The 13,697-nt window shown below is 41.2% G+C and overlaps 1 long non-coding RNA gene across 1 annotated transcript in view; it reads right to left on the bottom strand.

Moving 5' to 3' along the window:
* The window catches only part of LOC309348158, a 149,923-nt gene that overhangs the window by 44,850 nt on the left and 91,376 nt on the right, over positions 1 to 13,697 (bottom strand). The gene's annotated exons all lie outside the window — the stretch shown is intronic.

Genomic DNA, 13,697 nt, shown 5'->3' with positions numbered 1-13,697 from the left:
TAAAATGAACATAGTAGCTTTCATTACTCTCTTGTATTCCGAGTTTTGATAGATATATACATCTATAGAAAGACATCTAGAATGCTCTGTGAGTAAGCATTCAGAAATGTTAAGTTGATGGAGGCTGAGTTAATATTTGATGTTATTACAAAAGCAGACTGTGTGAGATTAGCCAGCTGGACAAGGGATGCATCATCTGATAAATCTTGTTTTACCTAAGGCAAACTTAAGCCAACTGTTTTTTGAGTGGATACTTAAAAATCATATCCATTTAATCTCTGGTATTAACTTATCAAAAAGAGAGAAACCGTAACATTTTAGTTAATCTCCCTCAGTGTTTTTTCCATTGTTCCTGCAGATCAGTTTGCCCCTCTCTTGACTCAATGCTCCATCACATCCACCCCATTTAAAGCACCATCGCAGCACATTGCCACTAAGAATCATGGGAACTGTAGTCTGTGAAGGGTGCTGAGATTTCTAGCTCTGTGAGGTCAGCATCCTTAACAAATCACAGTTCCCAGGATTCTCCTTGACTGTTAAAGAAAACTGCCTGACCTAGTTCTTTTCTTTCTCAAGGGATGGGAAACATTTCTGTGTTCTCTGTAGGATAAGCTTGGTCCAGTGAGGGCTGCAACATTTTTGGAAGTCAGTAGTATATTATAGCTGATTCTGTACCATTATAGTTATGGCCATTATCCCATTGAAATGAAGAGGACTTCTGAAAAAGCAATTTGTAACCAAATTCCAGGTTCCTTTTTTTGTTGCTAGAAGCAAAAATAATCTGAGAAAATGCAAGATTTCTAAATTAGCAATGCAGAATGGAGTTTGTTTCCTATCGGTTCTTTCCCGGGAAACTTTGTCTACAGGTGGTGTAATAAAGAAACAACAACACACATTCTCAGTATTAAGAGATTTTGAATCAATGATTTAACTGTCATTGGCTTAATTTGGAAGTGGCTCAGTAGCCACAATCTTTCTCTTCAATTGCTTAGAAATAAGCTTGTCTGTTCAATCCTGGTTCATGATATCGGTGCATGAATACTGACAGTGTCAGTACAGCACATAAGAACGATATAACATTCAAGTTTCAAAAGAACTTTCAGTTTGAAATTGAGGCGTAATATAATCTTCCTGCAAATAACACCCTTCCTTTGTAGTTTTTCCTGCCACCATAGACTCCATAGTCCTTGTGACAGTCATAGCGGCACTCTTGGGTCTTTTGGCAGCTGCCATATCCCCCCCCCCCCCCCGACATCAAATTGAGGGCAATGCTTTTCGCTACTGAGACAAAATAAAAGATGGTTGCCAGCAGTAAGAATAGTGGAAAGCCCCCATATTTTAGTTCCTTTTCATGTCCCTTGAAAAAGCCCCCACTGCCTCCTGTTACTTTGCACCCTGTGTAATGGGGTGGTGGCAACGAGATTATGGATTTCAGCCCAACCTTATCCTCCAAGGAATTACTAGCCATGGTACACAGCCACTTGGAAATTCAACACTCCATGCATTCCATCAAAGAAAAAAAGCCCACCCTCTATGAATAAAAGCTTTAGATTTTCACAGGGGACAAGCAGTCCTGATTGCTTACTGAAGCAAAAGCTGCTTAGTTGGGTTGTGTGGTCATATAATTCGCAAGTTAAAAAAAAAGTGTGCATGCAGTTTCAAAGTGATCGATATGAGTGTCAACTATAATAAGAGGCAACCATTAAATAACTTTTGTTCACGTGCCTACAACATACTCTGGTCAGCCTGAACATTGACCACCCATGTACAGAATGTTGTTTTACAACATCTTACAATGGGAAATGATGCTCAATTCATAATATAGCAGCTGAGCAATTGCATTCTAAAAGGTAAAGGACCCCTGACAGTTAAGTCCAGTCGCGAATGACTCTGGGGTTGTGGCGCTCATCTTGCTTTACTGGCCAAGGGAGCCGGCGTACAGCTTCCGGGTCATGTGGCCAGCATGACTAAGCAGCTTCTGGCGAACCCAGAGCAGTGCACAGAAACACTGTTTACCTTCCCGTCGAAGCAGTACCTATTTACCTACTTGCACTTTGACATGCTTTCAGACTGCTAGGTTGGCAGGAGCTGGGGCAGAGCAATGGGAGCTCACCCTGTCGCAGGGATTTGAACTGCCGACCTTCTGATCGGCAAGCCCAAGAGGCTCAGTGGTTTAGACCACAGCACCACCCGCGTCGCAGTTGCATTCTAAACCAGGTAATAATGAATGTGAGTAACATCTTTAATTATATTGGAGGAACAGGAGAACAGTTCGATCCCAGTGGTGAAGCTAGAAGAGAAATCTTGGCCAACTGGTGAGATCCTAGTGTGTGCTGGGTGCTTGCAATGAATTTGGGAAGAGAGTGAACTTTTTGTGATCCAGCAAAGAACTGTTTCTATTGCATCTCCCCATGGGGAACTAAACTGTTTCCACTGTTTTTTAACTGTTGGATCATTTCAGGACACAAGGCTTCTACAGACAACTGGAGCATTATCCTATCTCACACATAATATTTTGAGGTCACTCAGACAAAAGTGTGACACAAATTTAAAGTCATATGAAACGATTGTGGCAATTTTGGAAAGAAACCTGGAGTGATTTGATGTGCAAACTCTGTACTCACCTTTGCGAAAGCAACTATAGGCACAAAATATTGCAGGCAAAAACATATTTGACAGGGGGGCTTATTTTTTATTATATTGTGAAGCAAATCCAATTCCAAACTATGATTTTTCTTGATTAATACCCTAATGTGTTTACTAGCACCTTGTATTGCTCGCCTGGCATTGTATATCTTATTTGTCCCTTTCTACTGTTTCCACTCTTGCTATGTTTATTGTTCTTTAGTGTACTTAAATTGCTTTTTCCTTCTATAGCTCAGCTGTTATATTTGTTCTGTCACTACAGTAATTGTTTATTTCTTTTTCGGGCTTACTTTTAAATTTTTTAATAAAAAGTTTTAACACATACCAAACATTAGAGAAAGAAGCAAAGTATACAGTTTGCTAGAAGTTTGAGTTACTTATAAAGCTCGAAGAGATTAATACAACCTTTGCATCTAAATGTTGTAATGATCATGCATTCTTGTAGTTAGTTTTTTATGTGAATAAAAATACCATTCTGATATTTTGAAGTTGGTTTAAGACCCTGGCTTATTCTGGAATAATGGTAACCATAGATTCTCAGAGGCCAACTACATATTACATTAAGGAAGTGTTTCCTAAACTTGGGCCTCCAGTCCAAAAATAGCTGGAGACCCAAGTTTGCGAAACCCCAGTGTAGGTGATTGAGACACAGCGCATGAGAGGGGACGTTTAAGCTTTCATTCCCAGCTGTGAACTGGGTACCAAAGGTAAAAAAGTAAAGGTAAAGGACCCATGGATGGTTAAGTCCAGTCAAAGGCAACTATGGGGTTGTGGTGCTCATCTTGCTTCAGGCCGAGGGAGCCAGTGTTTGTCTGCAGACAGCTTCCTGGGTAATGTGGCCAGCAGGACTAAACTGCTTCTTGCACAACAGAACACCATGACGGAAACCAGAGCACACAGGAAGGCCGTTTACCTTCCTGCCACAGCAGTACCTATTTATCTACTTGCACTGGCGTGCTTTCAAACTGCTAGGTTGGCTACCAAGTGTTCCATCTGCATGCAGCAGTTATAAAGAACAACAATAGCTACAACCTGCCTGCAATTAGTGTCGTTTGGAGTTTTAACACTCCTGCTAATTGTTATGCAGGGGAGTGATTCTCACCCAGATCACAGCCGGGGAGAGAAGTCTTAAACCACCCCCTCCCCACGTACTTGCAGTGCCGAACAAAATTGGGTGGGCTGGCCCAGCATCTGGTATTAATTAAAACAAAACTACATCATAATTGCTCGTCATGTTGTTAATGCAATCCCAATTCTAATTGGGATGTACTGGGAAACTATAGTTAACTGACAAATTTCAGAATTAATCAAGGTTCTCTGAGAAGGGGCAGGAAAAGGGGCACACAGACTCACCAAGTGGATATTTCAATTTATTAAGCCAAGATAAACATGTCTAAAAAAACACCACAAAACATTTAGCCAAGGACATGTTGGACACAGTTAGGATAACAATTTATTTTTATTTATTTATGGGGGGAAATAACACATAATAGCTGATTCTGTCCTCAGTTATGCATAGCCTCAATCCTGTTGACACCAGCAGGAATTGAGTAAAAGGCCTTGGCTACAAAATTTCAGGTTCTCATTGGCCTACCCAGTCCTCCTCCTTGCCCTTTATAGAAGTTATTTTTGTTTCTGTATATGCATAACTTGTATCTAATGGAGAGGGATTGGCTAGGAAGGAATATGGGAGGCACTCATACACTTGCACATCTGCCTTTTGTCAGGGGGCAAAAAGAGGTTTCTGTTGAGTCCTGTGGGAATTTCCTGCATATGGAAACAGCAGTAGAAGTGGATTCAGTATGCGGAATTACATAAATAAGTTTAAAGAGAAAGATGTATTTCTATATTGTTATAAGAAAAATACTGCTCCTTTTGCCTTATGGCAGGCATCCCCAAACTTGGCCCTCCAGGTCTTTTGGGACTACAACTCCCATCATCCCTAGCTAACAGGACCAGTGGTCAGGGATGATGGGAATTGTAGTCCCAAAACACCTGGAGGGCAGAATTTGGGGTATCTCAGAGCCCATACAGAATCCGTAAGTAGGTTCTCTATCGGTAAGAGAAAATAACAGAGGACAACCAGAGAATATTGAGAAGCAAGGCAGCTAGTAAGCCTGAACTTTATTAAACTATTGCTCACACGCAGGAGGCAGGAAGGACCCAGAACTATGGAGTGCAAGCTCTTATATAGACATTTGAAATTGCCTCCCCTGTAGCTCAAGACCACCTGCCAAAACATCATACATGAACGGGCAGTCTACAACAGAAAACCTGTCTGTCTGGATACCTGATAATGGTCACTGATTGCTTTAGCCTCGGCATCCTGGCCATTCCTTTGAGATGGTAAATAGTTTAGTTCCTGAATCTCTTACATATATTGATAGTTTGCTCAGCTTAACAGATACTTGCCAGACTGTGTTTGCAAAGCGAAGTATAAGCCCCTTGCAGTCCGAAGACAGCTAGAAAGCTTTTCCCATTTCCTTCCTCCTTGCAAGGAAATATTTGAGGTCAATTTGGGAGAGTCAGAATGGCTTCAGAATGGCTATACTGAAAAAGTATAGTGTACTTTTTCAGACACTATACTTATGCATGTGTGTTTGCCTTGTCCATTTATGAACATATGAATTATAAATATGAGACAATAGAATTCCTATAACATATATTATCCACCTTTTGTTCCAGTAAGTAACATGCACTTTGTTCGAAAGCAACCATTTCTGTGATAGCCCTCAAATATTCCAGATTCTATCTTGTAAAAGGTGACCATTTTTGTAACTCTTCCTCTTCTGGAATTGTTTGTTCTCTTAAGTGGTTGTTAAAGAGTAACTAGATAGAGAAACCTTGTAGCATGCTTTGCTCAGGATCAATTTGTTAAAAGACTTGGCAAGGAATGTTATGTGGGACGCACAATTGCTTAATAACAGAGCTAGGAATGGGCAGACAATATTGGTTCTCTTTCTCTCTCATTTTTCCAATCTTAAATTCAGTTTTCCACACTTTTACAGTAATTTGCAATTTTTTTTAAAAAAATGCTCATTATATCTGTCAACATTTTAGTGTATACATTTTTCTAATATAGACATTTGTGTATGCTATTTGCCTAATATACACCTTTTTTTGCAAAGCAGTTCCTCCTAATTTAATGCAGCTTGTGTGTTATTTTCACCAGTGTATGTATTTTTGTGCATACTTTTCCCTAATATATGCATTTTTATGCATGGCACCTGGGCCGAGAATTGCATTGGAAAATTTGGATGTCTATGTTCTGGTTCGCATATCGCTTTGCAAAGTGCAAACTTGGTACATTCACCTTTAAGGGAAAACATAATTGAATCTCTTCCCCCCATCCTTAGCACAGAACTTGAGCTTTGCACACAAAGGACTCTCAGTTCAATGCCTAGCTTCTCTTGTAAAATAAGGTCCAGGTAGCAGGTGATATGAAATATCTCTACCTGAGTTCTTGAAGAGATGTTGCCAAGAGAGTAAACAATGCTAGGCTAGATGGAAAGTCTGACCTGATATGAGACAGTTTCCTATGTTTGCTGTTTCTTCCTTAGGTTATATCTGCGTGATAATAATAATTTAATAATAATTTATTATTTATACCTCGCCCATCTGGCTGGGTTTCCCAGATGCAGATGCTGGGTCTTTGCTTTGTCATCCTTCAGAGCAACACGCGGAAACCTGCTGTGGGGTGACATCTGACCCCTTGAGCTTTTGGAGAAGTAGGGTAAAATGTTTTAATTAAGTATATTGGATTAAATTAATGAATAGCAGAGGCCAGCTCCCCATTTTCAAATCTTCCCTTTGATGGAATGCAGATGTAGCTGTCACAAATCGTCCATCTGATGGGAAAAGCCAAATGCTTCCTATAATGATGGCTTATTAAAGCCTAAAGATATTCAGATCGCCAGGTTTGGAAAATGAACATTGCAGACTTGATAATTGGAGGATGCTATGTTGTTACAAAGCGTCTTTTCTGAGCTCAGTGGCTGCTCCAATGCAAATTATCTGTGAAGTCCGGAGCAGGGAGATAAATTGTCCCAGCTACTCCCGACACTGCCAGTCTATTAGTATTTGTAAGCACAGCCACTCATTTGAGAGTATAATTGGAAAGAAAATCATGACAAATTAGTTTGAATTGGACTGTACATAATGATTAAACAATGCCTTGCTTATATTTGGAACTTAAAATTAAGGGGGGGTTTAAAGATTATTTATTTATTTTCCATGTTCAAATGAAAAGCCAGATGAATAAGGATTGGTCATTATAAATCTTTCTGGAAAGCAGAACAGATGGGAGAAGGAGTTAAATTACGCTGAGCCAGAAAAGGGCAATAATGAATAAAGCAGAAATTAACTATCTAAACCCCTTTCCCCCTTCATAAATCCTATCCAAGATTTGTTTCGGTTTGTCCTGGTGAAGATCGAAGTTTGGTTTGCAAAGGGAAATAAGTTAGCAAACATGAATGTTCTGCAGCATCAGCAGAAGGGCGTGGTCAGTTTTCTGCTTTGAGCTCCTCTGGAATTGTTAGAGAATATTTTGGCATTGTTGAAGAAAGCAATTGGCCTTCTTCACCAATATGACTTTAAAATGGACTTCCATTCAATATTAAGAGAGTTGAAAGAAGAGAATTTATGAGAAAAGTTAAAAAATGTGAAAATGACAACACCTGTCCAAAGAATAAGCTGGGAAATGTCCCCTTCATGTTGTTGTTTGTTTGTTGTTGTTGTTTAGTCGTTTAGTCGTGTCCGACTCTTCATGACCCCATGGACCAGAGCACACCAGGCACTCCTGTCTTCCACTGCCTCCCGCAGTTTGGTCAAACTCATGCTGGTAGCTTCGAGAACGCTGTCCTCTGTCGTCCCCTTCTCCTTGTACCCTCCATCTTTCCCAACATCAGGGTCTTTTCCAGGGAGTCTTCTCTTCTCATGAGGTGGCCAAAGTATTGGAGCCTCAGCTTCACGATCTGTCCTTCCAGTGAGCACTCAGGGCTGATTTCCTTAAGAATGGATAGGTTTGATCTTCTTGCAGTCCCTTCATGTTACCACCCACAAATAGCTTGGACAATTGTGACACAGTCCCCCCCCCCCATATCCCTAGTTTATATATGTGAACAGTTAAAGACCAGAAAAGAAAAAGTGAAAACTTCCCTATCGACTCTCCATCTTCTCAAAATGAAATGCTTTTCTAGGGTTCACACATTCAGCTGCAAGACACCAAATGATCAAGCAATGAAAAAATCAAGTAGTGTGAGTATGTGTATGTGAAGCAACCTGATGTCACTGGTTACAGAGAGAGAAATGGGTGGGATAGCTTAATCCACCCCAGGGCCAAAGCTCTAACCAAGGCAGGCATCCCTAAACTCGGCCCTTTGGGGACTACAGTTCCCATCATCCCTGACCACTAGTCCTGTTAGCAAGGGATGATGGGAGTTGTAGTCCCAAAACATCTGAAGGGCCAATTTTGGGTGCCTGAGCCAGGGAGTGGCTGATCAGTGATATGGCTCCCCCAACAGCTCATGTCACCACCGCAGGGCATTCATGATTTGGATGACTGGATGTTAATATCAATTGATATATTTAGTGTGAGCAGGGTGACTGCTTATCACCCTGAGGCACTATTGGCTGAAGGTCATTTCTCCAACAACCTTCCATTGTTGACGGATTTGGGAGTTGGTTTCGTGCTCCTAGGAGTCCACCTCTCTCAGGGCTCACTCCCTTCGTGGAACCTACAGTCATTAAAAAGCCAAGCCTTGTGCCTGGACACAGATACATATTCTATGGTTTCCCACCTGTTGTTCTCCTAGCACTATTTTTACCAGCGAAGTCTGTTGGAAAGCACTGTGTTCCTTGGGCTCAGTTGGGTACTCCTGCTAAAGCAATGCATCTGAACAATTTTAAAAGAAACTGCTTAAAAAAAATTGAGACAAGCAATATTTATCACAGTATACATTCCTAGGGTACCCTTGAATTTTACCTAATGTAAAGCTCAAGACAAATGTGGAAGTTCCTGTTCTTTGAAAACTTTGAGGCAGGCTAAAGGAGTTTCAATGAGGCAAGCAAAATCTCTCCTTAGGAGCAACCAACCTGTTCACTCCATGACCAGCCATTTGAATTTTATATTTATTTTGCAGAATTCCAAAGCCTTAAGTTTAATTTCAGATAAGAATTTTCACTCTTTCGGGGGGGGGGGGGAATTTTTGTCATGTAATTCAACAATTTTACAAGATATGGTCAAAGCATGCAGACACAGCTGGAGCGGCTGTTGAGCACAAGATCGTAAATGCAATCTGGAATTAAACAGAACATATTGGACTTGTGTACTCTTATTCAGAAATCACCCACCGGACCATGTGTGTGCTATGCACCAACAGCGTGGGCGGTCGAGAGGCAATCTGAAACACATTATTTGGCAACCTCTTGGTATTAGAGAATTGTGCTCAAGTGCCATAAACATTATAGGATCCGAGCCAGAACTATATTTGCTACATGATGTTTCAGCAGTACATGGAATTAAAATGTCTGTCAGGGAACAGATTGCAACAGAGCCTTGTTATTGCTAAGAAATTGATCTTTAGAAAGCTTAGGAAAACAATCTTTTTGTGATCTAGTTTTTACTGACTGGTGCACTGTTGGGAAAGAAATTGTGTCAGACATTTTGTTTATATAAGCTTCATGACAACGTTGATGAATTGTGTGATGTGGGTAAAATCATGTTGGACATATACTTGGTTTAATTCTCTGCTCAGACATGATATTTACCAGGTGTTGTTGGGCAGTGTGTTACTCCCTAACCTATCCACCTTTGCAAGTCTGTTTTGAGGAGAAAATGGGACAATCCTTAAAAATGCTACTGCAACTTCCTTAAAGGAGGGACATGACATTATAATGTTCTTGGAGGAAAGGTGGTATCCAATTAGTAATTAAAATGATGTTCTCTTAAATAAATGAAACCCAAAGGTTCTTTACAGTACCTATAGTTGCCAAGAATGAAATGCTGATTGAAACTTGTGAAGATGCTAGCACTGAAGACATATTTATATTCTTATATATTTTATATGAAAGAAAATTGTAAACATTTGAAAACATTTGTAGGTTTGAATTGAAATGCTTTGTAATGTGAAAATAAGGAACTGATTTACATATAAGAAGGTGGTTTTTTTATTTAAAGAAGATATAAGGTAAAAAAGTGACTATAGAAATGCGAGAATTTATTAAAATATGTTTGGAAGTCAGAAAAAGGGAGTGAAGGAAGTCGATGCTCTGCCTGAGTAATGCTTTATGTTATAGATTTGTGTAATGAAATGTAATTAAATATGGAAAACTCAATGAAAATCATTTTTTTTAAAAAAGAAGAAGATGTATATTCTTATCTACAGCATGTTTCATGCATTACTAATCTGAAGAGTTTCCACATACATACATAATAGGAATGTGGCTGTGACAGAGTCTCTGGGCCTTCAACGTCCATGTGTTTGCATGGATGCCAGTTCCTGAGCAGGTGCATAGGTGCTGCACATTTGGACCACCGATTGTGTGACAGCCTTGATGACAGTTGTCACAGTCTGTACCTTTTGCATTTCCTTCCCTTCTGACATGGTTTCTTACCCTCCACCTCAACCATGTGCCTCCACACTTGCTAAAGACAATACTTCATCCATCTGATGAAGTGGGATCTAGTTGATGAACGCTTATGCCAAAATACATTGATGAGACTCAAAGGAGTCATGATAACCTTGGTTGTTTTTGATGCAGCAAACAGCTATTCCCCTGGACATCATTCCTTCCTGTTACTTTTCCTCAGCACAATTATTAAACCATGTTTGTTCACCTGCTCACAAACTGCATGATGAGCACTTGTCTTCCTTATTTCTTTCTTCATCCCCCCCCCAACCCATTGACAATTAGCAAATAACAAAGGGGCCTCTAAAGCAGACAACCTATGGATGTAAGATCAGCCATGAGATGGTTCAGATGTGATAGCCAATAGTTTGCTCATATAAATAATGGTGTGTTCATGGTGTGATGCGGCAGTATAATAGACAAAATAAGAATAATCTGGTTTGCCCCTGTTGTTGCACTAGATGGTCGAAAAAGAAGGTAAAGGACCCCTGGACGCTTAAGTCCAGTCAAAGGCAACTATGGGGTTTTGGCACTCATCTCACTTTCAGGCTGAGGGAGCTGGCATTTGTTCACAGACAGCTTTCTGGGTCATGTGGCCAGCATGGCTAAACCGCTTCTGGCACAATGGAACACTGTGACAGAAGCCAGATTGCACAGAAATGCTGTTTAGCTTTCTGCCACAGCGGTACCTATTTATCTACTTGCCCTGGCATGCTTTCAAGCTGCTAGGTTGGCAGGAGCTGGGACAGAGCAACGGGAGCTCACTCCATTGCAGGGATTTGAACCGCTGACCTTCTGATCGGTAGGCCCAAGAGGCTCAGTGGTTTAGACCACAGTGCCACCCTTGCACACCAGATGGACCTTTCTCTGATCCAGTGAAGCTCTTCTTATGTTCTTAGAAATCCGTGAGCTAAACACATTGAGCCATGTGTTGTGGTCTGCTAGGTACCTGATAATGTTCATCTCATTTTAGCAAGTAGGGAGCAAAAACTGGAGGTTTATCGAGACCCAACTGGGGTTCAGCTGTTCAGAAGCAGCTCACCTTACGTTGCACAGTGGGTCATTGTTGCTTACTGGGAGTGGGGAATTTGTGGTCAGTGTAGCACACTGGAAGAGGTGCTGGAACATAACGCACTTGGAAAAAAGAATCCTTTACGGTTTCCCCCATTTGGGGTGACTTTCATTCAGCCACTCATGTTTGGCATGCTGCTGCCACTGATACCCCATCCCACCCCTCAATTTCCTATTTCTTCTTTAATGCTGCTTGCAAAACTTCAATGGTAGTTTTCTCCACTCCATCATATGCACACTAAATCACGTAAAATGCCATGGAAAGGGCTGCAGAAGCCAATTTGGATAAGTCCGCTTACCCTAAACAGTTAGGCAGCACTGCGGCCTAGCCATGGGCACCATGTCAGTGATCCTTAAAAGGACTGTGGGCCTGCCTGCGGCTTGGTTCATGTGTTGCGTAAGCCCATTACATATGCTTTTAAAGGTAAAGGGACCCCTGACCGTTAGGTCCAGTTGCCGACGACTCTGGGGTTGCGCGCTCATCTCGCTTTACTGGCCGAGGAAGCTGGCGTACAGCTTCTGGGTCATGTGGCCAGCATGACTAAGCCGCTTTTGGCGTACCAGAGCAGCACACGGAAATGCCATTTACCTTCCCACCAGAGTGGTACCTATTTATCTACTTGCACTGAGTGCTTTCGAACTGCTAGGTTGGCAGGAGCAGGGACTGAGCAACCGGAGATCACCCCATCGTGGGGATTTGAACCACTGACCTTCTGATCGGCAAGCCCTAGGCTCTGCGGTTTAACCCACAGCGCCACCCGCGTCCACATATACTATTATCCTGTGTCAAATGTCAGTATCTTACAGAGCTTTGTAACTACCGGGGCAGGTGCCAGAAACAATAGCTGTGTTTTTCCATTTCTATAGTTCGAATGATTGTTTGTTTTGAGAAATGCTGTATTTTCACATTCCCAGGAGCCACATTCTGTTCTAATGGATGTGTGCTTTTTCATAAACCAACAGACAGTCCTGGGATTGTGGAATTTATAGTTAATGAGTTAGACAGGAGAGTAGTTAAGCACATCATCCATGGTTGTACACACACATAACAACTCCCCCCCCCCAAAAAAAATAATATTAACCGGCCATCAGCACATTATCAATAGACCTTACGACTGCAGCTGCATTCACATTACTCTGGGTGCAGCCTGCTTCTGCCGCTGGTGTTCGAAGCCAAATGTACACAGCATTAGCCCTAATCCATATGTATCCTTCAGCTTCTCAGGAAATACTCCTGATTGCATTTTCCCTTAACCCAGCTTCCATCCAATTGAAAAAAGGAAGCCATGAGGTGCGTCCATTTCAGATAACTGTTGCACACAGACAGATGACAACTTGGAGTTAATTGGAGTTAGGCATGGAGAAACAAATCAGGATATCGGCACTGGGTGACGACCGCCCCACCCCTTGTGCATGGCGGCCTCAGAATGTGACTTGAAAGAAGCAAAGGGAAATGACCTTGTCGCATTTCAATCTAGTGATCTGTACATAGCTTACATCTCCTTTTCTGGACTCTGCTGTGACCTCTACCAGCAGCTGTGTGTAGTCACTAGCTCATGCCCTCTTCCTGTCATGTATAGGGAGGGTTAGTGACTCTTAGGGTGGACTTGTGACTTGGTGCAGCTCTCAGCAGTGAAGTGTGTGTGTGTCTGGTGCAAAAACCAAACAAAAACAGAATAGAATTTTTTTGCAAAGGAGACACAGACAGGAAACAAACAGATTCACCCGTGCCTAAGGACAGGAAACGCTCCATGAACTCAAGCCATGCCTACAGCTACCTTGTAGAACAGAAATATTTTAATTGAAATAAGCATGGTTTCCCTTAACATATTATTATACCATATCAGCCCACAAATGTATTTAAGTTTTTAAATCCACTACTTTGGGATGACTACTATGTCATTATTTATTTTAAATATTTACAATCTGCCCTTCATTCACATGCAGAGAGAGGCAGGCAGCCCAGATAATCTGATTTTGGAGTACCAAATGGTTAATCATGTCAGTTTACTGTTGTATCTTTTTTTACCACCATGAGAGCCACCATTTAAATTTTCTTTCTGGGATGCCAAAATGTCTGGGTCTGTTGTCTCCTTTTCTATAGACTTCTGATAAAATCAAGCTTGAATCCATTCCAGAAATAATGCAAAACAATTTTCTTTCTTTCTTTCTTTCTTTCTTTCTTTCTTTCTTTCTTTCCTTCCTTCCTTCCTTCCTTCCTTCCTTCCTTCCTTCCTTCCTTCCTTCTTTCAGAAAACACCCACATTTTCTACAATTATTTAGTGATGAATAATGAACAAGATACTTTTTAATGGTAGCATGTGTTTGTGTGTGTGTGTGTGTGAGAGAGA

The sequence above is a fragment of the Podarcis erhardii genome (genome assembly GCF_964252035.2).
Source record: "Podarcis erhardii genome assembly, chromosome: 8".
In the NCBI taxonomy this organism is placed as follows: domain Eukaryota; kingdom Metazoa; phylum Chordata; class Lepidosauria; order Squamata; family Lacertidae; genus Podarcis; species Podarcis erhardii.
Note: the sequence above shows the minus strand (reverse complement) of the source record. Positions and strands in the feature narration are given on the sequence as shown.